Source organism: Garra rufa, chromosome 22, assembly GCF_049309525.1.
Source record: "Garra rufa chromosome 22, GarRuf1.0, whole genome shotgun sequence".
Lineage (NCBI taxonomy): Eukaryota > Metazoa > Chordata > Actinopteri > Cypriniformes > Cyprinidae > Garra > Garra rufa.
Genome location: NC_133382.1, coordinates 31,729,361 through 31,752,161, shown reverse-complemented (window position 1 = coordinate 31,752,161; position 22,801 = coordinate 31,729,361). Strand labels below are relative to the sequence as shown.

The window sequence follows — 22,801 nt, the reverse complement described above, 5'->3', positions numbered from 1 at the left end:
CCCATTGCCTCCTGGGAGGAAACGCCCTGATATACATTGTTATATTAATTAATATCGTTATATATTATCTTTATATAAATACATATCGATATGTTTTCAATAATAACAATAATATCATTTTCTTTTATTATTTTATAATTGATTAAAAATTTGTTTTTAATTCGTCGCCTACTACACATTATTCATCTACACACCTTATCATTCTGTAAAAACAACTAGTGGGTAGCATAACATGACAGGGGTGTAGTGCATGGATGGAGGAGCTCAGAACTTCAGGCTGTTTTGTAAAGAACCCTCCCCGCGCGCCCGTCAGCTGCTCTCGCTCATTCGGCGCGGGCTGAAGATGGCGGAGCAGCGCAAGCGGCGCAGGATGCGCTCACGAAACATCAAAGTTCTTTCCGTGGCGTTCAAATGATTCGGATTTTCGCGACCGCTCTGAAAGTGGCCATTTCAAACGGTAAGGGGATGCGTGAAGAGTGCTGTGTTGCATGCGCGAAGCGGACGGCTGTTTGCTTTCTCTGGAAACACACACACACAGAACACATACACACACACTGGTTTGGCGTTGACTTCTGTTGCAATGTGGCAGTCCGACAGATGCAGGAACATCTCGCCTTCAGCCTGAAGCAATGCATGAGGACTGGAGTGTTGCGTGACATGTTCGAAGAACCTGGTATGTACTCGGAGATTGTTTGTAGATTGGAGACAAATCAGTGCTATTGTTTGCAAAGTTGTAATGTTTACAGTTTCCCTGAGACCATCAAATTCTCTACAGACAGTACAATAGGTAGGGGAGGGACCTGTCAAAATGTTTAAATGCCTCTCGAAATGGTTTGTCGCTTATTATTAGTTTGTGTTAGCCTTTTAAAACTTGGTAAAGGAAATTAAGAGACTGTAGTACGTTTATGGGTGGAATGGGGTTATTTATTTGTAGCAGAGATTGAGAGATATTGCTTTTTTTTTTTGACCGATAACGATTATTCTAAGTGTCCGATAAATTAAATTATATAGCCTACATTACTGGTTTTTAATTTGAAACAATAATGTTAATTGGAATATAAAACATGGATACATTCATTATGAATGTAATAATACTCTAATGACCTAATAATTACTTTTGTTTTTTGATCTAAATATTTTTATTATTTATTAATTATTAAGCTACAAATTTCTTACTTGAGAATGGCTGTTAAAATAAATAAATGGCTGTATTTATCTAAAAATAGTTCATTAGATAAGTTATTTTTGCCTGTAAATGCTATTGTTGGTGCAGAAACTGATCATATGGTGACATTTATTGGTAGCCCCATATAAAGAACTGATAACCGTTTCCATTCATAAATGTGAATATCGGTTACAAAATATAATTCAAACCAATTATCAGTCTATCTCTATTACAAAGGAGCTTTTATCGCAGTTATTTCCATGTACACTACCGGTCAAAAGTTTTTGAACAGTAAGATTAAATAAGACTCTTCTGCTCAGCAAGACTGCATTTATTTGATCCAAAGTACAGGAAAAACAGTTACATTTTTAAATATATATTTTTTAATAATATAGCATTATTACTCCAGTTACATGATCCTTCAGAAATCATTCTAATATTCTGATTTGCTGACATTTATTTATTTGTTTATTCATTTATTATTATTATTCATATGTTAAAAACAACTTAGTATTTTTTTAAGTTTTTTTTTTGATGAATAGAAAGTTCAGAAGAACAGCATTTATCTAAAATAGATCTTTTGTAACATTATAAATCTTTTGATAAATTTAAAGCGTCCTTGCTATATAAAAGTATTAATTTTTATAATTTCTATAAAAAAATACTGACTCCTAGCTTTTGAATGGTATATTGGATAATGTTACAAAAGCTTTTTATTTCAAATAAATGCTGATTTTTGGATCTTTATATTCGTCAAAGAATCCTGAAAAAATATACTCAACTGTTTTAAAAATTGATAATAATAAAAAATGTTTTTTTGAACAACAAATCAGCATATTAGAATGATTTCTAAATTATAGTGTGACACTGAAGACTGGAGTAATGATGCTGAAAATTTAGGTTTGATCACAGGAATAAATGACATTTTAAACTATATGTTTAAATAGAAAGCAGTTATTTTAAATTGTAAAAATATTTCATAATATTCTCCTTTCGCTGTATTTTGGATCAAATAAATGCAGGCTTGTTGAGCAGAAGAGACTTTTTTGAATCTTGCAGTTCAAAAACTTTTGACTGGTAGTGTAATTCAAAGGACAAACAAACCTGTTGATACAGTATATCTTTGTGCTAAAACACGACTTGTGTAATTGCTTGCTGTGGGCATTTGGGGTATTGTCAGCGTGCAGTCTGTGATATTCTGCCAAAGTGTGTGTGGGAAGTTTTCTCTTGATGTGTTTATTTTGTGTTATACACATGTTTTAGAGAGAATGTGTGCAGGTGTGCTGTCATTCTGACATAAGAATATCAGTTAAACGACATGTTCCAAAGCACAAGGGCCTGTTTGCTTTTGAGATGCTTGTTACTATGTTTTGAGGGAATAGCTGGACTGTAATGATTAGGAAAGCATCTGTTTTCTTCCCCTGAAGCCTCACGGCAAGATAGTCTCACTGCCTGTGCATCCAAGCACATCCATTTGTGATTTTATGCTATAAATTATGAGTCAAATAAAAATTAAGCCGTTTAATGTGCTATTGATAAGATGTTTGTGGTTCTGCGTTAAAATAAAATGTGGGCAAAGTGGATAGACACAAAAGACTGCATTGAAGTTTTAAAAGAAATGACTACTGTTGCTGGTGGAGCGATGGCACATTTGAAATGAAATTACGAAAGTCGTTTTTTAGACGTTTTAGCTTCGACTCAGTAATTACATTCGGCAGCTATTGAAGTAGAAGAAGAGAATAATAAAAGAGCTTCTGCCTCCTTTGAAATGAACCTATTAATGCCTCTTATTCGACTGAGGAAGCCAATGAGTGCTGGTCAGAGAGCTGAAGATGAATACTAGTCATTGAGTGCCTCATTGATGTCCTTGATGAGTCAGATATAATTAAACATTGTTGCTCGTAGGCTTCATTCTCCAAGCTGTAATTTGCTTCGTGAAGAGCTTAATCAGTGCTTGATAAAAGTGGAGCCAAACCTGTTTACGTGCTTACTGTGTAAATAGACCTACCTTATCTGCTCACAACAACCACCTCCTTCAATCTGTCAAACCCTGGATACACAGTCACACATGCACACACGCTTTTATAAATGAGTTAAATACCTGATTTGTAATGCACTTTCATGCACATAATACTGAGTGCTGGTCATCAGCGTCTTGTGTCCATTTGACATCATGTGAATTGTATGGATTTTTCTACAGTCTGAGTAGGTGAGTCAACAAAGCTGTTCTTTTCTTTGTAAGTAAATGGAGCAAAACCTGCTTTATTATTGTATGTGAAAGCTAATCCTTAGTGCAAACCAAGCCCATGGTGTATTAGTGGCTGATAACACAGTATGTCAGATCTGTTTTCATCCTGGAACCTTAAAAATTGGCCATTGTTTTTTTTCTTTTTTGGAGCATGAATAATTGCCGTATTTAATGGAACTAACCAAACGTGGTTTGTTTGTTTGTTTGTGCATGTCTTGTTTAACTAATTCAAATGCAGTAGTGTAGCACCCATTGTCTGCTAATAGTTTTTAGTGTTCTATTGTCATTTGGTTGTTCTGTAGTTTAGAGTCTATGCAATGCTTTTTCATTACTGTTTGAGAGTTTGCTTTATAAGGGGGTTGGTGTGGTGGTGTTGTGTTTGTGGTGTGGAATGCTCCAATGCCTGGTTGCAGTCCTAACCAATATCTATAAAACGTTCCCAAAGACTGAGTTGCTCTATGAGTCACTGGATTCTTAGAGTACTGATTTCATTTTGAATTTATTAACTGTATGTTGTTTTGTTGGATTATGGACTGTTCCTAAAGGCTTAAAAGGCAGCTGAATTCGCTAAATTAGCATAGATATGCACTGATAAGGCTATCCCACAATGCACATGCTTAGTGCACAAATCCAAAGACAAATGTTGATCATACATATAGACATACATGTGACCCTGGAAGAAAAAACTGTCAGTTAAAAGCTGAATAAATATGCTTTTCATTGATGTATGGTGTGCTAAGATAGGACACCTTTTGACCGAGATACAACTATTTGAAAATCTGGAATCTGAGAGTGCAAAAAACTCATAATATTAAGAAAATCACCTTTAAAGTTGTTCAAGTTAAGTTCTTAGCAATGCATATTACTAATCAAAAATTAAGCTTTGTAATATTTACAGTAGGAAATTTACAAAATACATTCATGGAACATTGATCATTTTGACCTATACAATGTATTTTTGGCTATTGCTACAAATATACCTGTGCTTCTTAAGTTCACTTCCAGAACAAAAATGTACAGATGATGTACTCACCCCATTGTCATCCAAGATGTTCATGTCTTTCTTTATTCAGTCATAAAGAAATTGTTTTTTTAAGAGAACTGTTCAGGATTTCTCTCTATATAGTGGTCTTCTATGGTGCCCCCGAGTTTGAACTTCCAAAATGCATTTTCAGTGCAGCTTCAAAGGGCTCTAAATGATTCTAGCCGAGAAATAAGTGTCTTATCTAGCAAAATGAATGTACAATTGATATATTTTTTAACCTCAAATGCTTGTCTTGTCTAGCTCTGCATGAACTGCATGGTTATTCTGGTTCAAGACAGTTAGGGTGTGTCAAAAAACTCCAATCTTATTTTTTCTGCATGCTCAATTTGTAAACATTGGATCATGACTTCTACAGTGATGTAGGGCGATTTTGAAGTTGAAGGAGAAAATGAGATTTTTTTGACATACCCTAACTGTCATGAACTGGAATACACAGAGTTCATGTAGAGCTAGACAAGATGAGCGTTTGAGGTTAAACAGTGTATAAATTGTACATTTTGTAGAAAATAACTGCTCATTTTGCTAGACAAGACACTTCTTTCACGATTGGGATCATTTAGAGCCCTTTGAAGCTGCATTTAAACTGCATTTTAGAAGTTCAAACTCGGGGGCACCATAGAAGTCCACTATATGGAGAAAAATCCTGAAATGTTTTCCTCAAAAAACACAATTTCTTCACGACAGAAGAAAAAAAGATATGAACATCTTGGATGACAAGGCGTGAGTACATTATCTGTAAATTTTTGTTCTGGAAGTGAACTAATCCTTTAAGACTGGTTTTGTGTTCCAGGGTCACATATGTCATTTTTTTGATACAAAATAGACTTAAAATCTTAAAAATTGAGTATTTTAACATGCTAATGTCTAACTCCGGGGTGTTTAGTGGCTATTGTGCCCATCAAGTGGAGTTGGAAACATCATAATTATAAATATGGGTTCTGAGCACATGAATGATCAAGAAAAGTCTTGTTTACAAGTGAGAAAGTAGATGAATTCTACAATGATACCTGAGTTGTTGAGTTGGGATTTATAAATTCCAAGAATCGATTAGTCTAGCTTGTTTTCAGTTAATGAAAGCAACATTTTAGCACACCTCACATCCAGTAAATCACAATAAGCTTTGTACTTTGTTACTTTTGATATGAAACTATGTCTCAGATTTCTAATTCTCTTTAGATCAACAGAACCGCGAAGCGCATGTGAACTGACATGTGAACTGTCTCATCCGCTTTAATACCAGTTTCAGCACAAAATAAACATGATTAAACATCCAAGTTATGCTAAAAGTGAGTACAACTTACCAAAATCCGTGTCCTGTCTCGTAATTGCTAAATCAGCATTTTAACCGCAGAAAAAGGTCAATATAACATATCGCATAATTTACCTCAGAAAAACATATGACCATAAATTGGTTAGTTAGCTAGGAAAATGAACTCTAGAGTGGACATTTTGCTAATTATATGTACCACATAACATATTCATTGTAATTTGTACTGTTCTTCAGTGTTTATGTTTGAAAAAATCCATCATGTTTTATGACAGTCACCATTTAAATGTTTGTATTTCAAAAAACGAATTGGACTAGAAATATGATCATGTAATTGTAACTTTATTATTATTTAACTTCCTTGAGTGTAGTTTAAGCGTTTGTATACAAATCAGTAAATTGTGACCTTCCTTTCAAATTTATTTTACAACATTAGTTGAGAGATTTTTTTTTCCTTGAGATCCTTTGGCATGTACTGTAACTGATATATATCCAAAATAATCAATATTGATCTGAATAAAATTGGAAATCGAATCTCAAGCTTGTGAATCAGAATCGAATCATGAAATTTGTGTCAAAAACCAGCCATAATTAATAAAATAGTAAAATACAAGATTTGTAATCCATACATGTGACCCTGGACCACAAAACCAGTCATAAGGTTAAATTTTTACAAAACTGAGATGTATACATCATATGAAATCTCAATAAATAAGCTTTATATTGATATGTGGTTTGTTAGGATAAGACAATATTTGGCCGAGATACATCTATTTGAAAATCTGGAATCTGAGGGTGCAAAAAAATCTAAATACTGAGAAAATCACCTTTAAAGTTGTCCAAATTAAGTTCTTAACAATGCATATTACTAATCAAAAATTACATTTTGATATATTTACAGTAGGAATTTTACAAAAAATCTTCATGGAACATGATCTTTACTTAATTTGGTAATGATTTTTGGCATAAAAGGAAAATCAATAATTTTGACCCATACAATGTATTTTTGGCTATTGCTACAAATATACCCTGGTTTTGTGGTCCAGGGTCACATATAGAGATCATTTATCAGAAAACAAGTCAGGAATGGTGTAAAGTTAATTAAAGGTTTGCTTTATGTAACTTTTAGTTGTAATACAGTGACATCTGTATGAAGAATTGTCATTTTGAATTAAGGTGTCATTATTTTTCTGTTCAAAATATAATTCCTTTGGTTTAATGAGACTGCTTCCATGTTATGTTTTCGACTTGAATCTGTGACCTGTCTTAATAACAAATGTGTGACTCGGAGGTGCGAGCTTCTCATATGCACTTGAAGGGAGCATCTTATACATTTAAGTGAGGATGCTACATTAGAAGGCAGCTCACTAGGTTTGGAACAGAGCCTTTGTCTGTATCTTAGGACTAGCATAACTCTTAAAAATATGAATAAATACCCTGATATTTTGAGTTTTTAGCATAATGTGTTTAGTAAAATGACAAACAATGGGAAAAATCACATCAATCTGTATTGTTTTTGGTAGGATATGACATTTCATTGACCTCCATCTGACTCTGTGGAGGCTTCTCTTGGTAATGCATATGATGATGTTCTTCCTTTATTGTATGAACTTGAACCATGATTTTAGTAATCTATAAATGGCTGAGGGTACTTCTGCTTGTAAATAATCCTTTTGTTTTCTTATCAGAGCTGCAAACCCCTCATGATGGAGCCATCATGTGCATCTACTGTATGTGGGAACATTCACATTTAAACCAACAGGTGAAAATGTCAGCTCCGTTTAAACTAGGATCAAGATGCTAACAATAGAATGTGTGAAGGAAGGCAGAGGTAGCGTCTTCAAGTCTCCTAGACGAGCGCGTCCTGTCCCCAGGCAGTAGTCTCTAAGTCTCGCAAGCCGAGAGTCGCCGAGGCTCTCTCCGAGAAGGAAGTTAGGATGGTAGCAGCGTTGAAAAAGCCGGTGGAGGGGGAGGGTGACGGGCGGCTCCACGGGGAGCCAAGAGCTGTCTGGTCAGGGATCAAATTCTCGCACTGTTGGCTTGCTCGCATCCATAATTCATGTGCTTTTTTACTTGCAGAGGAAAATGGAAAATGTGCTGTGCTTTTTCCTCCAACTCTCTCCCGCTCGCTCTCGCTCTTGTATTTGCTTTTGTCCTTTCATTTCATCAACCCGTTCCAACTATTCTCTCTGACATAAAAGAGTCTGCTTGAAAGCAGGCATTATTTACTGGGAAATATATATATTTTTTGGGTTTGTTGCATTCTCATTTTTCCGTCTGTACTCATTCCTGTGGCTCTTAGACTTATGTTTCTTCATGTTGCTTTCATATAGGCTAGGGATTTCTTCAAATATCTATTTTTCACCCAAAGCACCTGAAAAATAAGGTGTGCTCATGTCACATCATACAGGAATTACTGCAATTACAAGATTACAACTTGTAAACTTTATCATTAAAATGCATTACAATCTAGTTAAGCGGTTATTTTATTTTATGGCTGTTTAATAATGTCTGTAATTAACTGTTGTTAATAATGTTGAAATAATAATCTCCAAAAAAAAATGCAGTTTAATTTTGCTAGTACATGGTTGAAATCTAATGTCCCAGTGAATTAACTATTTAATAAATGTATTATTAAGGCATTTGCAGAATGAGATATGTACTTATATGTGATCCTGGACCACAAAACTAGTCTTAAGTTGCACAGGTATAATTATAGCAATAGCCAAAAATACATTGAATGGGTCAAAATTGTCAAAAAAAATTTATGACAAAAATCATTAAGATATTAAGCAAATATCATGTTCCATGAAGATATTTTTCAAATTTCCTCAATTTTTGATTAGTAATATGCATTGCTCAGAACTTCTTTCTTCTTCTCTCAGTATTTATATTTTTTGTACCCTCAGATTCCAGATTTTCGAATAGTTGTATATAGGCTAAATATTGTCCTATCCTAACAATCCATACATCAATGCAAAGTAGGGTTGTGCCGATAGACGATAGTATCGTGTATCGACGATAGTCAGAGATATCGCCTGTTGATGATGCCTTTGACGATAGTTAGACGATAATTATTATTATCCGTCAACAAAGAACTTAACTTTAGCAATGCAGCACAGAGTCTGTTCTAGGATGCTTCAGAAACTTGCCGCGGTATAAACACGCACAGAGAGGCCACAGCGCCTTAACGCACCTCCTGCAGTGAAAATGGGAGATTTTCATCAAACAGTAGGTTGGTAGATTCTAAAGGGAGTGTTATATTATATTAGCATTGCAGTCATTAGGATAACAGAGGTAGTAAAACCTGGTTCAGGCTGAATTAATTACGATGTATCATAATCAGTCTTTATATAGTAAACATAAACAGTCATCTCAGTAACATCTATAGGCGTTAATTAGAATTACGATGCGATCAGATGGCGCTAAACATGAATTACACGCGCATCACTTCTCCGCATCCAATATGAACTGAACTACAACATCACCTGATGATAACGGTCAGACATACAGCGGTAACATTATCGCAATATGACGGGTAAAGAAAGATTCATTCATTTACATTCTGGCTAGCACATTTACAACTCACTCACTGACGATAGCAGAGAATGAAACCGAAAGTAACTTGAACAACTCCGGCAGATAGCGCTCTGTACACGCACAACTTAATCATATGCCAAAAGAAAGTCTACCTTTACAAAACGAATAAGGAATTTAGTACATAGATAATTAATTAAATTAGCACGATAGTATCGTGTATCGGCGATCCCTCAGGCTGACGATAGGGCGATATGAAAATTGAGCATATCGCCCAACACTAATGCAAAGCTTATTTATTCAGGTTTCAGATAATGTATAAATCTCAATATAAGAAATTGATCCTAATGACTGGTTTTGTAGTCCAGGATCACATATATAATAATTTTCCCATTAATAGTGTTGCCATATATACAGTTTATTTAGAAATACTTGGCTTTCATTTAGTAATTACATGGTGTCAATACACCATTTGACATTAGGATGTTGCTAAGCTAAAAATGTGATACTCTGAGCATTAAAGTAGTCAACTTTTATTAGATAAAACTAGTGTGCATCTATTTTGCATCAAGACACAATGGCAATATGTCAGAGCAAGAAAGAAAAATCTAGACTAGTCAACCTCACTAATGAACTAGTCAACTAGTGGTACCCTAAAAAGCCAAGACCACTTCTGCTTCTCTGAAGGGATTTTATAGAATAAAGATGTTTACGTTCCCACAAAATGAGATATTTTGTGCCCTAGAAACCTCCACCTTGTCAGATACAGGCTACACCGAGCACAGCAGGGAATGTATTTTTCTCCCCAAAATCTGTTAACTCAGATAAATCCATTTTCATTCAGTTCAGTGGTTTTGTTGGCCAAGAAATCGGTCTTTCTCGCTTTTTATTCAATCGATTACCCATTCTGGCTTGCTTGACCAGCTGCCAAAGCTCACATGGCCGTCTGCTCGTATTGTCATAATAAGGTCAGCACACAGAATGTTAGACCTCCGTTTCTGTCACTACCAGGTAAACCCCAGCAACGCCTCATAATCAGAGATCAGACTGTGATGTGATTGCTAATGGAGGCCGTATGTTATTTACTCAAAATGTTTTTTGACTCACAGTTGAAATCAGAATGATCATCTCCTTATTGGCCCAGTGAAATAATCAGCGAATAGATCTACTGTAGAACAGAATTCACTTTTCCTCTAAGTGGATTGATCTGTCACCCCAGGTTACCCGTCAACATTCAGCTTCCAGTGCTCTCAGAACACACAGAGGTGAAAATTGTTTCTGTTTATGGCTAGTACACACTTAAACACTCATTTGAAGCTAATTTGAAACATGCTGCAAGCTTCTCATGGTTTAAAAGACTAGGCAAGCTACCAGTTAGTCAGCTATGCTACAAGTTGAAGCTATGCCACAAATTTTACACATTGTGATTTGTATGAAAATTAACAATTTTTTTTTAAGAATTGAGCTTGTCGTTTCAAACGTATAAGACCTTCGTTCATCTTCAGAACACAAATTAAGATATTTTGATGAAATCTGACATCTTTTTGATCCTGTATAGACAGCAATGGAACTGACACGTTTAAGGCCCTGAAAGGTAGTAAGGACAAAAATAGTCCAGTGGTTTAACCGTGACATTATGAAGCTACGAGAATTCTTTTTTGGAATCGATTCCTCAATTCTGAGGTGTTGGTAATCGATCCGATCAAGGGGAATCGACTCCTCATTCAGAGCCGTTTTCAGTTTAACAAATCTTACATGGGTGCCTATCAAACGGAAGGCTGCATCCTACGAAGGCTGCATATCTCGGCTGCCACATCATCAAACATCGCTGAACATTGATTCATGAAAATAAACGAATTGAAAACAAGTCGGTACTGAGCTCATCAAAGTTTGAGGATGCAGCCTTCTGTTTGAGAAGCACCCATTAATTTGCCCTTTGCTCGGTAATAGTGATTAGAAGTCTGATTCGTTTCCACAAAAAGGTTCTTTCGGATAGATTGTTTTAATGAACCAGTTCAAAAAATGATTCAAAAAATGAGGTTATTTTATGGTGGAACTGGCTTATGTTGTCTACAGTTTTGAGCGCTGCATGACAGGGTCTTTATCTTATTTCAATCTTAAATAAAATGCTATTTTTTAACCCTTCTATCAGCCAGTGATAATTCTAAAAGAAAACGCAGAGAGCACAGATCAGTGGCCGAGAGAGCATCTGACTGAAAGATAAACCAACCACAAGCTCTTATATCAGTGTTGTTGTTAATGTTCTGGTTATTTTGTTTCAGTGTACAGTTTATAAATTTTGTGCAGAGCATACGGTTAAAGTAAACATTATTCAGCTGAACTGTGCACATGTGTTTTAGACACTTGAAGTCTTCCATTCATGCAATAAATGCATCCACTTCTGGGCTGTGGGCTATGATTAATTTCATAGGCAATACAGACAAAATTACCATTTAAAATCAATCAGAGCTACAGAAATGTATTGTAATTGTTACAAATAAAGCTTCATATTAAGAGAAGGCTACTTTCTATGACTTATCCTGCAGTCATGGTGAAATCAGGCTCCTCCGATCTAAAAAAAACAAGAATTGAAAACAACAGTGAGGAATCAATTCTTAGAATCGAATTCTATTGTTTCCAGAACATGTAATCGTAGTCATACTTGGATTCCGTAATTTTGTAATCGAGCAGCTCTAAAGAGAATACTTTTGGTGTGCAATAAAAAACAAAAATGATGACTTTATTAAACAACTTCTTCTCTTTAGTGTCAGTCTTTGAAGAAGCTGTCAAATAAAGTTAGTTTTGTTTTCTTTGAGCACAAAAAGTATTCTCATAGGTTCATAAAATTAAGGTTGATGTCACATGGACTATTTTAATATTGTCCTTACTACCTTTTCTGGGCCTTGAACTTGTCAGTTGCGTTGCTGTCTATACAGGGTCAGAAAGCTCTTGAATTTCACCAAAAATATCATAATTTGTGTTCCGAAGATGAACAAAGGTCTTACAGGTTGGTAACCTATACTGCAGCCAGCCACCATATCTAATGGTCATATGTGGCACACTTGCTTAAACCTAACCACCAGCGGGGCATAACGAATCATACTAAGTTGTGCAAACAAAATCAGACGATTTATACAAATTACCCACCAATTTGGCAAAACATCAATTTGGTGTTGAACACAAGATCTCTAACTATATCGAAGCTAAATTGGATTATTTAAATTAAATGGACGGTATACTTTAATTTGGCAATCAGTTTCATAATTAAGGTTATTGCATTCAATAATTCCATTCAATTCGAAGAAGTAAATTTACACTAAAACTAGAAAGCACCTTACCCAAGTCAACAGCAGCATTTGACTCAACATTTTGGTACAAGAAAATAGAGCAGCTCAAATCAGTGTCTTTTTTTAACCTGTTTGTTAGTCTGAACAATGACAATGTACAGCCGTTACACTGACAAGCTGTATGACGCAAGACTTTGTATTATTGGTTGCTAGTAGGCAGTCATGATTGACTGTAACTTTATCGGGAAGTGAAACACTATCTGCACTCCTATTGGTAGTCACCGCACCACGTCACTGCTCATTTGCATACATATGAATGCTGCTTATCTTTGTTGTACGACTTGTGGTCAAACCCGCCAAATCTCATTCAACTGAATGACTTCAATTGCTTTGTGGGTGCAATCACTGTCAGTGTGAACACCCTCAACGCAGACTTATTCACATGCTCTCTATATTTGTTCTTTCATTAACAATGGGTGCGTCATCCTTTGTTTTAAGTGGCCATTAGAAAGACCCATTTAGATCTGGCTTTCATTAACCGCAAGGCCTTTCTGCATTCATCACTATGCGCTGCTCCACCATCTACAAAACCATTAGTTTATTTGCTTGCCGAGTCTGTGTGTATCTTCATTCCCTTGAAATGACTGGGATTGAAATGACTGGAGGTTTTCTTCATGCTGGATTGCTTTCAGTCTTGCATCACTTCCTTGTTATGTGCTTTGGGCTGAAGGCACTTCAAAGACGGTCATCTTCATGCCATAAATGGAAATCCCTCATTATGGCCCTTTCATATTTTTTGGCTATCGTTTATCACACTCAGAGAAATCTGAAAACATGAATGCAGTACATATTGCAAAGCATGAAGCGTTTGTTGCTGATTTCCGTTTTTCCACAGTTAATCCAAATCGCTTTTATAAACGAAGATAGATGCATCCTCCCTCATGGTCAGCGCCGGTCACGTAGTTCATTTATTTTCCGTTAGCCAGCACAAGAATTATAATTAGCTCTGTATGTCTGCAACAAGAGAGCTTGATCTTTGATGTTGTTTCTACATCTATGAACAGACAGAGAACTTTTCAGGAATTCTTTATATTTTTTGAGTGTGTTATGAGAGCACCATGTTCAATTTATCTGATGTAACCAGAAATGGATCTTTCTAAGCATGCTCTGGAAATGACACGCTAAGGATTTTAGTTCTGGAGCTCTGAAAACATATTAGGATCAGTCAGTTCTCCCATGGTAGCAAATCCTGTTTCCCTGTACCAGCTGCACTGCATGTCTTCACAGTTCATATTAGGGCTGTCACTAGCGATTATTTTAGTAGTAGTACTTTAGAGTAATCGGTTGATTATTCTGATTAATTGAGTAACCGGATAATTATAATAAATTATAATAATTTTTTTGTGGCAATTAAAATAGACCTAAGCGAACAATACCCTTGAAAATTACTTAAAATACATACTTAATAGCAACGAGGCAATAATAATTCATTTCATACATACATTTCAATGTTAGGGTGCCAAAGACCTGACGATTGTTTTTACTTTTTACTGCGCAATCTAATCCTTGTTTAATAATGACTAAACAACATTTAATTCAAATGTCCACTTAATCTTTAATATTCTGCCATTTCCTTACTACAGAAATGCTACAGCCACTGTATTTCTTGAATGTGTGGACATCAAAACTCATAGTGAGGGTTGAGCTTTCATTTTGAAATCGTGATGAACAGTTAGCATATTAAGAAAAATACTGATGTATTCTCCTGTGTTTGCATAGGTTTATAAATGATTTACCTTACAAATCTGATGAAATGGTGAATGCACGTTCCCAGATAAACGTTATAATAAACCCAAACTCACAACAATATGCAAAGATGGAGTTTGAGACACACATGTAAAATGATAATTGTTTGTGTGGAGCAGCATTTACTATGAACTGAGACGCTCTGAGACGTACTTACATAACCTACACACATTTATTTATGTTATTTGCTAAAACAAATACAATTTATACACTTTTTAACCTCAAATGCTCATCTTGTCTAGCTTTGCGTAGGTCGAAAAATTCCCATCTCATTTTCTTCTCCAACTTCAAAATCATCCTACATCACTGTTTTACCTTTTTTTTTTTTAAGGCCGTTTGACCTTCTTTGCACATTCACTTTGTAAACACTTGATTGGTACTTCTGCAGCGATATAGGGCAATTTTGAAGTTGGAGAAGAAAATGAGATGGGAGTTTTTCGACCTATCTTAACTGTCTTGAACTGGAGTACACGCAGAGCTAAACAAGACGAGCATTTGAGGTTAAAAACAAATATAGAAACTGTACATTTTTTATAGTTTCGCTAGATAAGAGCCTTTTAAAGCACCATTGAAACTGCATTTTGGAAGTTCAAACTCGCTGGCACCATATAAGTTCACTATATAGAGAGAAATCCTGAAATGTTTTCCTCAAAAAATATAATTTCTTTACAACTGAAGAAAGAAAGGCACAAACGTTTTGGATGACAGTGGGGTAAGTGTAAATTTTTGTTCTGGAAGTGAACTTTTCCTTTAAAATTCAAGTACTGGAACTGAATCAAGCAATCGTGACAGCCCTATATAAAGAGATAGTTCACCAACCAGTTTGTCTTCTTTCCTCTGTGGAAAGCAAAATAATAAATTTTAAAGAAGTGTGTCAATGACTTTCATTGTATTCTATGCACAAAAGAAGTCCAAGTTCTTCAAAATACCTTCTTTTGTGATCCACAGAAGTCATACAGGTTTGAAACGACATGGGGCGAGTAAATTATGATGCAATTTTAATTTTTAGAAATATTCCATTGGTATTAAGGTCTTAAGCTTAATAAAGCACAGAATTGTCATTTTCACGGTACTCTAATGAGTCTCTTTCATGCAACCAGATGATATTTTGTTTTGCTTTCATCTTGAACATGTGCCTATGGGACTGACCTCTGCACAGAGAGCAAACACTGATTATTGTGCTGCACAAAACCGCTTCGACTTGTTGTGAAGCCGCACTAGCCATTAATTATAAAGATGGAGTGTATGAGGTGCATATATTTGCATATATTTGCATCTTTAACAGCACGGCTAACTTTTTTTAATACATGTAATTTGATGGATTGTTAACCGTACACACCGACCTTGGTTACAGTGCTCATTCTGAAATGGCGAAAACCAATTTGGTTGGTCACAAGACACCAGGAGGACGATCTTATAACACATCCTCTCGTCTTGAATCACCTCACACAACATTTGAACTAAAAAAATCCTTTGTTCTAGTTATCTGGTGAAAAAAAAAGACAGAAAGCAACACACAAAAAAGACTCACTCCATTTTCTCATTCAGCAGCATTTGGCTGTGTAATAGGATACTCTACTTTTCTTTAGTCTTTCAGAATCCACAATGAGATTCCCTCTCTCGTGCTGCCTTTTGAGTAGCGGCATTAGCCGAGGGCTTTGTCGCTGCTGGATTGTGGGAAATTATATGCTTTGAATTTGAAGCAGGTGCTTTAGATTTTAATAAAAAGGTTGGAGGAGGATAAATGCATTGTGGTCAACAGTTAGGTTAAAGGTTGTGCCCGTCGAGTAACAGTTGGAACGATTGCTTGTTTTAAATTCTCCGGTCGCATAATGGTTAAATGTGGAGGTTTGCAGCTGCGGGGCGTCCCACAGGGCCACTAAATCCCTCTGCCTGTACTTAGACGGAGCTGAGCATCTCTCCGAATATCCCTAATGCTCTGTCTGTCTCCTGGGGCGCAATCAACTGCAACTAACCCATAATCTCATAAAGAGTGAGAGAGATAGAGAGAGTGCTTCAAACTCAGCATCATATTATGAAAATCTTCACCTGTGGTTTTTGGCTTGGAGTCTCGCAGCCACGCTGCGCACGTGTCATAACAGCGGCTACACCTTGTCATTCAACACTTTTAGCGCTGTGAGAACATAGAGTTCACTAGATAAATTATGTATGAGTTATGAACATCCTCTGAGAGATGAGTTGTACTTTCGAAGGAGACGTCTTGATCGCGCACTCCTAAACATTAAAGATGATGTCTAGGTCCCGCGGAGCTCCGCTCTGACTTTGCCGCATCTGCTCCGGTTTGTCGTCTTTAGCCGTGTCCTCCCGCGCCCCACAGTAGTAATAACTCTTCCGCGAGCAGTAGTTGCTGTCAGTGACAGGATGGAAAGCTTGCCAGATTCAACCTCAGGCCTGGGTTATGGGAGGTCGTCCAACAGCCGCTTTTTCTGTGGCATATTTCCATAGGGCCCCACAAAGAAACTGATTAAAGGTGTTCTGCTGTGCTTTGAGAAATGGGCGACAGGACATGAGCTCAGGCCCGACATCTGTTGTCAGCTGGTTTAATGAATTTCTTCAAGACACATTGGATAACTTTCCATGTTCTCTGTACTTTCTTTTATAGTTTTTTTTTGGTGCATATTTGAAGTTGATAATAAGGAAGCATCTGGAGTTCTTTAGGCCAAGGACCGCAGAAGGACGGAACAGGGCCCTCTGTTATGTAACATACTGCATAATATATACACTTGCATGTGTGTTGCTATATTAAAGTAATTACATACTTTGCAAAGCTATTAAAATGTTACTGGTTAATTTATTATTGTATTATATACAGTGTGTGTATATATACACACACTACTCTTCAAAAGTTTAATTTGTTCAAATGTTTTTTTTTATGTTTTATTAAAAAAACAATAAATACTGTAATGTTGTGAAATATTCTTGCAATTAGATTTCTTTCTATATTTCTAAATGTAATTTATTGCTGTGATTGCAGAAGCCATTACTCCAATCTTGGGGTACATCAAACTGGGGTACATAAAAAAAAAGTATTAATTATGTTTTGAAATAGGAACTTAACAAAGAATAGAACCGTAGTGAATATAGATAAAATAATGTATTAAATATTTGAAATCTAAATACATAAATAAACACTATTAGTCAAAAGTTTTTGAACAGTACATTTTGTGATGTTTTTCAAAGTCTCTTCTGCTCACCAAGCCTGCATTTATTTGATCCAAAATACAGCAAAAACGGTAAGACTTTGGAATATTTTTACAATTTAAAATCACTGTTTTCTATTTGAATATATTTTAAAATGTAATTTATTCCTGTGATTTCAAAGTTGAATTTTTAGCATCATAACTCCAGTCTTCAGTGTCACATGATCCTTCATAAATCATTCTAATATACTTATTTGCTGTTCAAGAAACATTTATTGTTATTATTATTATCAAATCATTTTAAAACAGTTTTTGTCCTTTTTTCGGATTCTTTGATAAATAGAAAGATCCATTTATCTGAAATAAAAAGCTTTTGTAACATTAAACACTATACTATTCAGTATACTATTCAGAAATTATACTTTTATTTAGCAAGGATGCTTTAAATTGATCAGAAGTGTTGATAAAGACATTTTATAATGTTACAAAAGATACTATTTCAGATAAATGCTGTTCTTCTAAACTCTATTCATCAAAGAAACCTAAAATAAATTCTACTCAGCCATTTTCAACATAATAAATGTTTTTTGAGCAGCAAATCAGAATATTAGAATGATTTGTGAAGGATAATGTGACTGGAGTAATGATGCTTTAAAATCAACGGAATAAAAAAAGTTAAAAAAAATTAAAGGTAAATAAAAATATTTAAAAATTGTACTGTTTTTGCTGTACTTTGGATCAAATAAATGCAGGCTTGGGGAGCAAAAGAGACTTTTAAAAACAAAAAGTCATACTGTTCAAAAAAAAATTCATATAGAGGTCACTTTTCAAACCAAGTCTGTGTCAAATACTTATTTAGCTAGTAAAAGAATTTGCAAATGCTGTTTCCTGTTGACCAGAAAATGCATGCTGGCATTATTGCAAACATGATGTTGCATTATACTCCCTTTTCTACATTCAACCCAGTTCTCGAAGGAAAAACAATTGATTCTCACATCACTTATTTTTAGATTGAGATGTTTTGAAACTCATTAAACGCTGTCTGCTGAACCCTCCCTAGACTTAATTAACTTCATTCCATTGTTTGAGATTGAATCAGCAAAGCCATGATTAACCATCAACTTGTGCCTTCATGTGCCACAATCTATGTGTCTTTTCACATGCTAACAAATTTAACACACGCCACAGGCACTATTAATCTATTCAGCCTTCTCTTGATCGGACCTCTTGCTCAGAGCACGACTCTTTTTCCTTCATGAATCGGAATGCTAAACGCTTTACCCCGTAGTTCAGCAAAGGTGTCTCGTATAGGATTTCCGGCAGGCTGCCTGACCCCATTAGGTTGCGTTTCTGGTGCCTAAGCTCACAAGGGAACACTAGCCACATTGATGCATGCAGCATGCATTGACTTATTGTCTCTGAGACTCCAGAGATTAACCTCTTAGGCCAACACGCCTGAGGAGGGGGTCTTATCTGAACCGTGAGAAAACTGGAAGCCATTGTTGGCTTCTCTTTAGCAGTGCTGTGTCTGCGGTTAAATGCCTTTTTTGCGGCTTTTACACAGTTATTTATCTACACAGGGCTGTGTGATTCTTCTGTTGAACTATAAAAAACGCAGTGGGCAGGACCACAATGTGTATTTAATTTATCGAATGTGAAATTTCTCCAGACCCTGCAGTGAATTATTAAATTATAGCAGTCTGTTGTCTGGAGATCGTCTGAAACGTCTGGGCGTTTAGTGGTCTCGATGGCTAAATCCTCCAATACCAATCAAATGTTTTTTTTTTTTTTTTTAAGGTGTTAGGTTTGTCTTTTTTATGTGTGGTTTAGCCAAAAGAACTGAAGCTGTTCTTTAGGTCTTGTACTGTTTTTACTTGATATTGTGCCATTTATCAAGATGAAAAGCCTTTAGTTGTTGCCAAGATGAAGAAAATAGCAATCTACTTCCTGCTCTTAGAGAAGACGTTGGCTTTCTTCAAATGTAAACCTGTCTGGATATAGGAAAGGGCATAAAATAGCTTATTAGGCCACATTACTGTCATCAATTGCTCACAGCTCTGGGTTTTATGTTCTTAACACAAGGTAATGATTTTCTGTGCATTGGCCTTGGATATAAGTGCTTTTCAAATCACAGGTCTGCCAAAATTCCAGGTTTGCACATCTCATGTTGCTTAGGAATTGAATCGATACTAATACAGTTAGCTACTATTCTGAGAAACGGCCATTTATCTCTGTCAGTAAGATGTAACTTGCCGTCAGTGTGTGAATTTAGTGATTCTAGCCAGGGTATTGTGTTTTTTATTGTGTTCATGGTAGTGGTTAAGCATGTAAAAGGCAGAAAAAAACACAGTTTATAAATACAGTTGATGTCAAAAGTTTACATACACCTCGCAGAATCTTCAACATGGTTATTATTTTACCAAAATAAGAGGGATCATACAAAATGCCTGTTATTTTTAATTTAGTACTGACCTGAATAAGATACTTCACATCTGAAATATCCCAATTCTTTGGTTTTTCAGCATTTTTGTGTGTTTGAACCCTTTCCAACAGTAACTGTATGATTTTGAGATCCATCTTTTTACACTAAGGACAACTGAGGGACTCATATGCAACTATTACAGAAGGTTTAAATGCTCATTGATGCTTCAGAAGGAAACACCATGCATTAAGAGCCAGGGGCGTGACTTTTTGAATTTGAAGATCAGGGTAAATGTAACTTATTTTGTCTTCTGGGAAACATGTAAATATCTTCTGTAGCTTCTGAAGGGCAGTACTAAATGAAAAATGTACACATCTTCATTCTGTTCAAAAGTTTTCACCCCCTTGGCTTTTAATGCATATTTTTTTCCGTTCTGGAGCATCAGTGAGCATTTGAACCTTCTGTAATAGTTGCATATGAGTCGCCCAGTTGTCCTCAGTGTGAAAAGATGGATCTCAAAATCATGCAGTCATTGTTGGAAAGGGTTCAAATACACAAAAATGCTGAAAAACCAAACAATTTGTGGGGCCTGAGGGATTTTTCTGAAGAACAGCAGGCAGTTTAACTGTTCAGGACAAACAAGGGACTCATCATTCAACTATCATTCAGGTAACAACATAGTGTTAAGAATCAAGCGTATGTAAACTTTTGAACAGGGTCGTTTTTATTAATTCTTAACTATAAGTTTCTCTTGTGGACTATATGTAAACATCTTTTATGTGAAATATCTTATTAAAATCAGTACTAAATAACAAATAACATGCATTTTGTATGATCCCTCTTAATTTTGGTAAAATAATTAACATTTAGCAGATTCTGCAAGATTAGGTTAGGGTTAGGGTATGTAAACGTTTGACTTCAGCTGTAATATATTTTCATAGTAGCTCATCAAATTTTTACTGCTTAACCCTAACAATATGTGATAATATATAATATATAAAAATTAGAAATGTTGCATTGTTGTTTCCAACCATTTTTCAACTGAAATCAGGCCTTTAAGCATCCTAATTAGCATATATGTTAATTTTTTTAAATAACAACTGTGAATACAAACACTATCTATTGTCATTTTTTTGTTCATTTGATAAGCCGAACTAATTAAAATTCATCTGACAGAAGATGAAACAATTTACAACTCCTACATTAACTTTTGTTTTTTTTATCACTTTCTAATTTGTGAATGTGACACAAATGATATGCACATTTAGCATATACAGAAAAGAACACATCATTTGAAATAGTTTGACACTTTATTAGTGCAGTATTTTAATCCTTAATTGTTCTCCTTTCTAGTTTTTTCAGTACTTGACGTCTTTATAGTGTCACTGCAAGAAAAAAGAGGCTGAATTGCAGATTGATGAGAGACTGTGTTGGTGTGTATGTGCTGTATAGTATTAGAGGAATGAGTGATGAGTAGTAGACATGTTTTCGCTCTGTACTGCCATTTATGGTTGGAAGAGCCTGTCTGAGACACGAGCTCATTAATAACGAGTGAAAACACATTGCTAGATTTTGAACTTGAATGCAGAAAGTGGATCATTAAACAGACTGCAGAACTACAGGTGTATGTTCGGTCAATAGCAAATTGCTCTATTCTCCGTCCACTGGTGGGAAATTATGTATTGTACCTTGCTGTAGTGGTACAATCATATTTTTGGAGCCTTTGTGTTGATCTCAAGGGGTTTTTGTGTCCTTGGGAGTTTTATTTGACACCCATTTGATACACAAACAGGCCTAGTAATCATTTTTCTTCATGGCGTAGACCCGTTAGTCTTATATTCTCCCTCTCAGTTCATTTTTATCATGTTTTCTATTTGAGAGATTTTTGTTTGTTCAGACTCACATCTAGCTATATGTAGCAGTTTTCTTTGTGAGAACACTTATCTTATGTTGAACAAGTCTGCATTTATTTGAAATAAAATAAAACAATCAATAAAATATATTGTGAAATTATTACATGTTAAAATAACTTTTTATTTTAATATATTTTGATATGTACACTGCCATTCAAAAGTTTGGGATCAGTAAGATTTTTAACATTTTTAAGGAATTCTCTTATGCTCATCAAGGCTGCATTTACTTTATCAAAAATACAGAAAAAACAGTAATATTGTGAAATATTATTACAGTTTAAAATAATGTTTTTAATATAATTTAAAATATAATTTATTCCTGTGATACAAAGCTGAATTTTCATATTATTCCAGCCTTCAGTGTCAGATGATTCTAGAGAAATTATTCTAATATGCTGATTTATTACTTTTAATATTAATGTTGGAAACAGATGTGCTACTTTTTTTTTAGGATTCTTTGATGAGTAAAAAGTGAAAAGGAACAGCATTTATTCAAAATTAAAAGTATTTTCTAACAATAAGTCTTTGCTATCACATTTTTTTCAATTTAACGCATCCATGGTGAATAAAAGTATTAATTTCTTTCAAAAAATGAAAAAATTAAAATGTACTGACCAAAGATTTTTAAATAGTAGGTTATATTGTTACAAAGATTTCTATTTTAAACAAATGCTGTAGGGCTGTCGCGATTTGTTGATTCGAATCGACTATTCGATCTTTAAAAATTCTGGATTTCATTTTGCACTTACATCTACTTTTTTATTACCACAAAAAAAAGCCTAATTATAATTATAGCACCCTATGAAATCCATTTAAATTTTTCTATACTCTGTTTTAATGATTAATTTTTTTAAAATCAAAAAGCCTGTCTAATTAATTGAGTTTTACAGTTTTATTTTTTTTTACCAAATTCTTTTCCATTACTTTCCTGGATTCCATTTTAATGGTTC

At 35.0% G+C, this 22,801-nt stretch overlaps 1 protein-coding gene across 2 annotated transcripts in view; it reads left to right on the top strand.

Annotated features, from left to right (window-relative positions):
* The first annotated feature begins 332 nt into the window (after positions 1-332).
* The window catches only part of ndst2b (N-deacetylase/N-sulfotransferase (heparan glucosaminyl) 2b), a 100,425-nt gene continuing 77,956 nt past the window's right edge, over positions 333-22,801 (top strand). Inside the window, exon 1 of one of the 2 annotated variants that reach the window (XM_073827789.1) lies at positions 333-457. The gene's annotated coding sequence lies outside the window, so the exon portion shown is untranslated. The remainder of the gene's footprint in view (positions 458-22,801) is intronic. The other variant, XM_073827788.1, reaches the window with a different exon arrangement.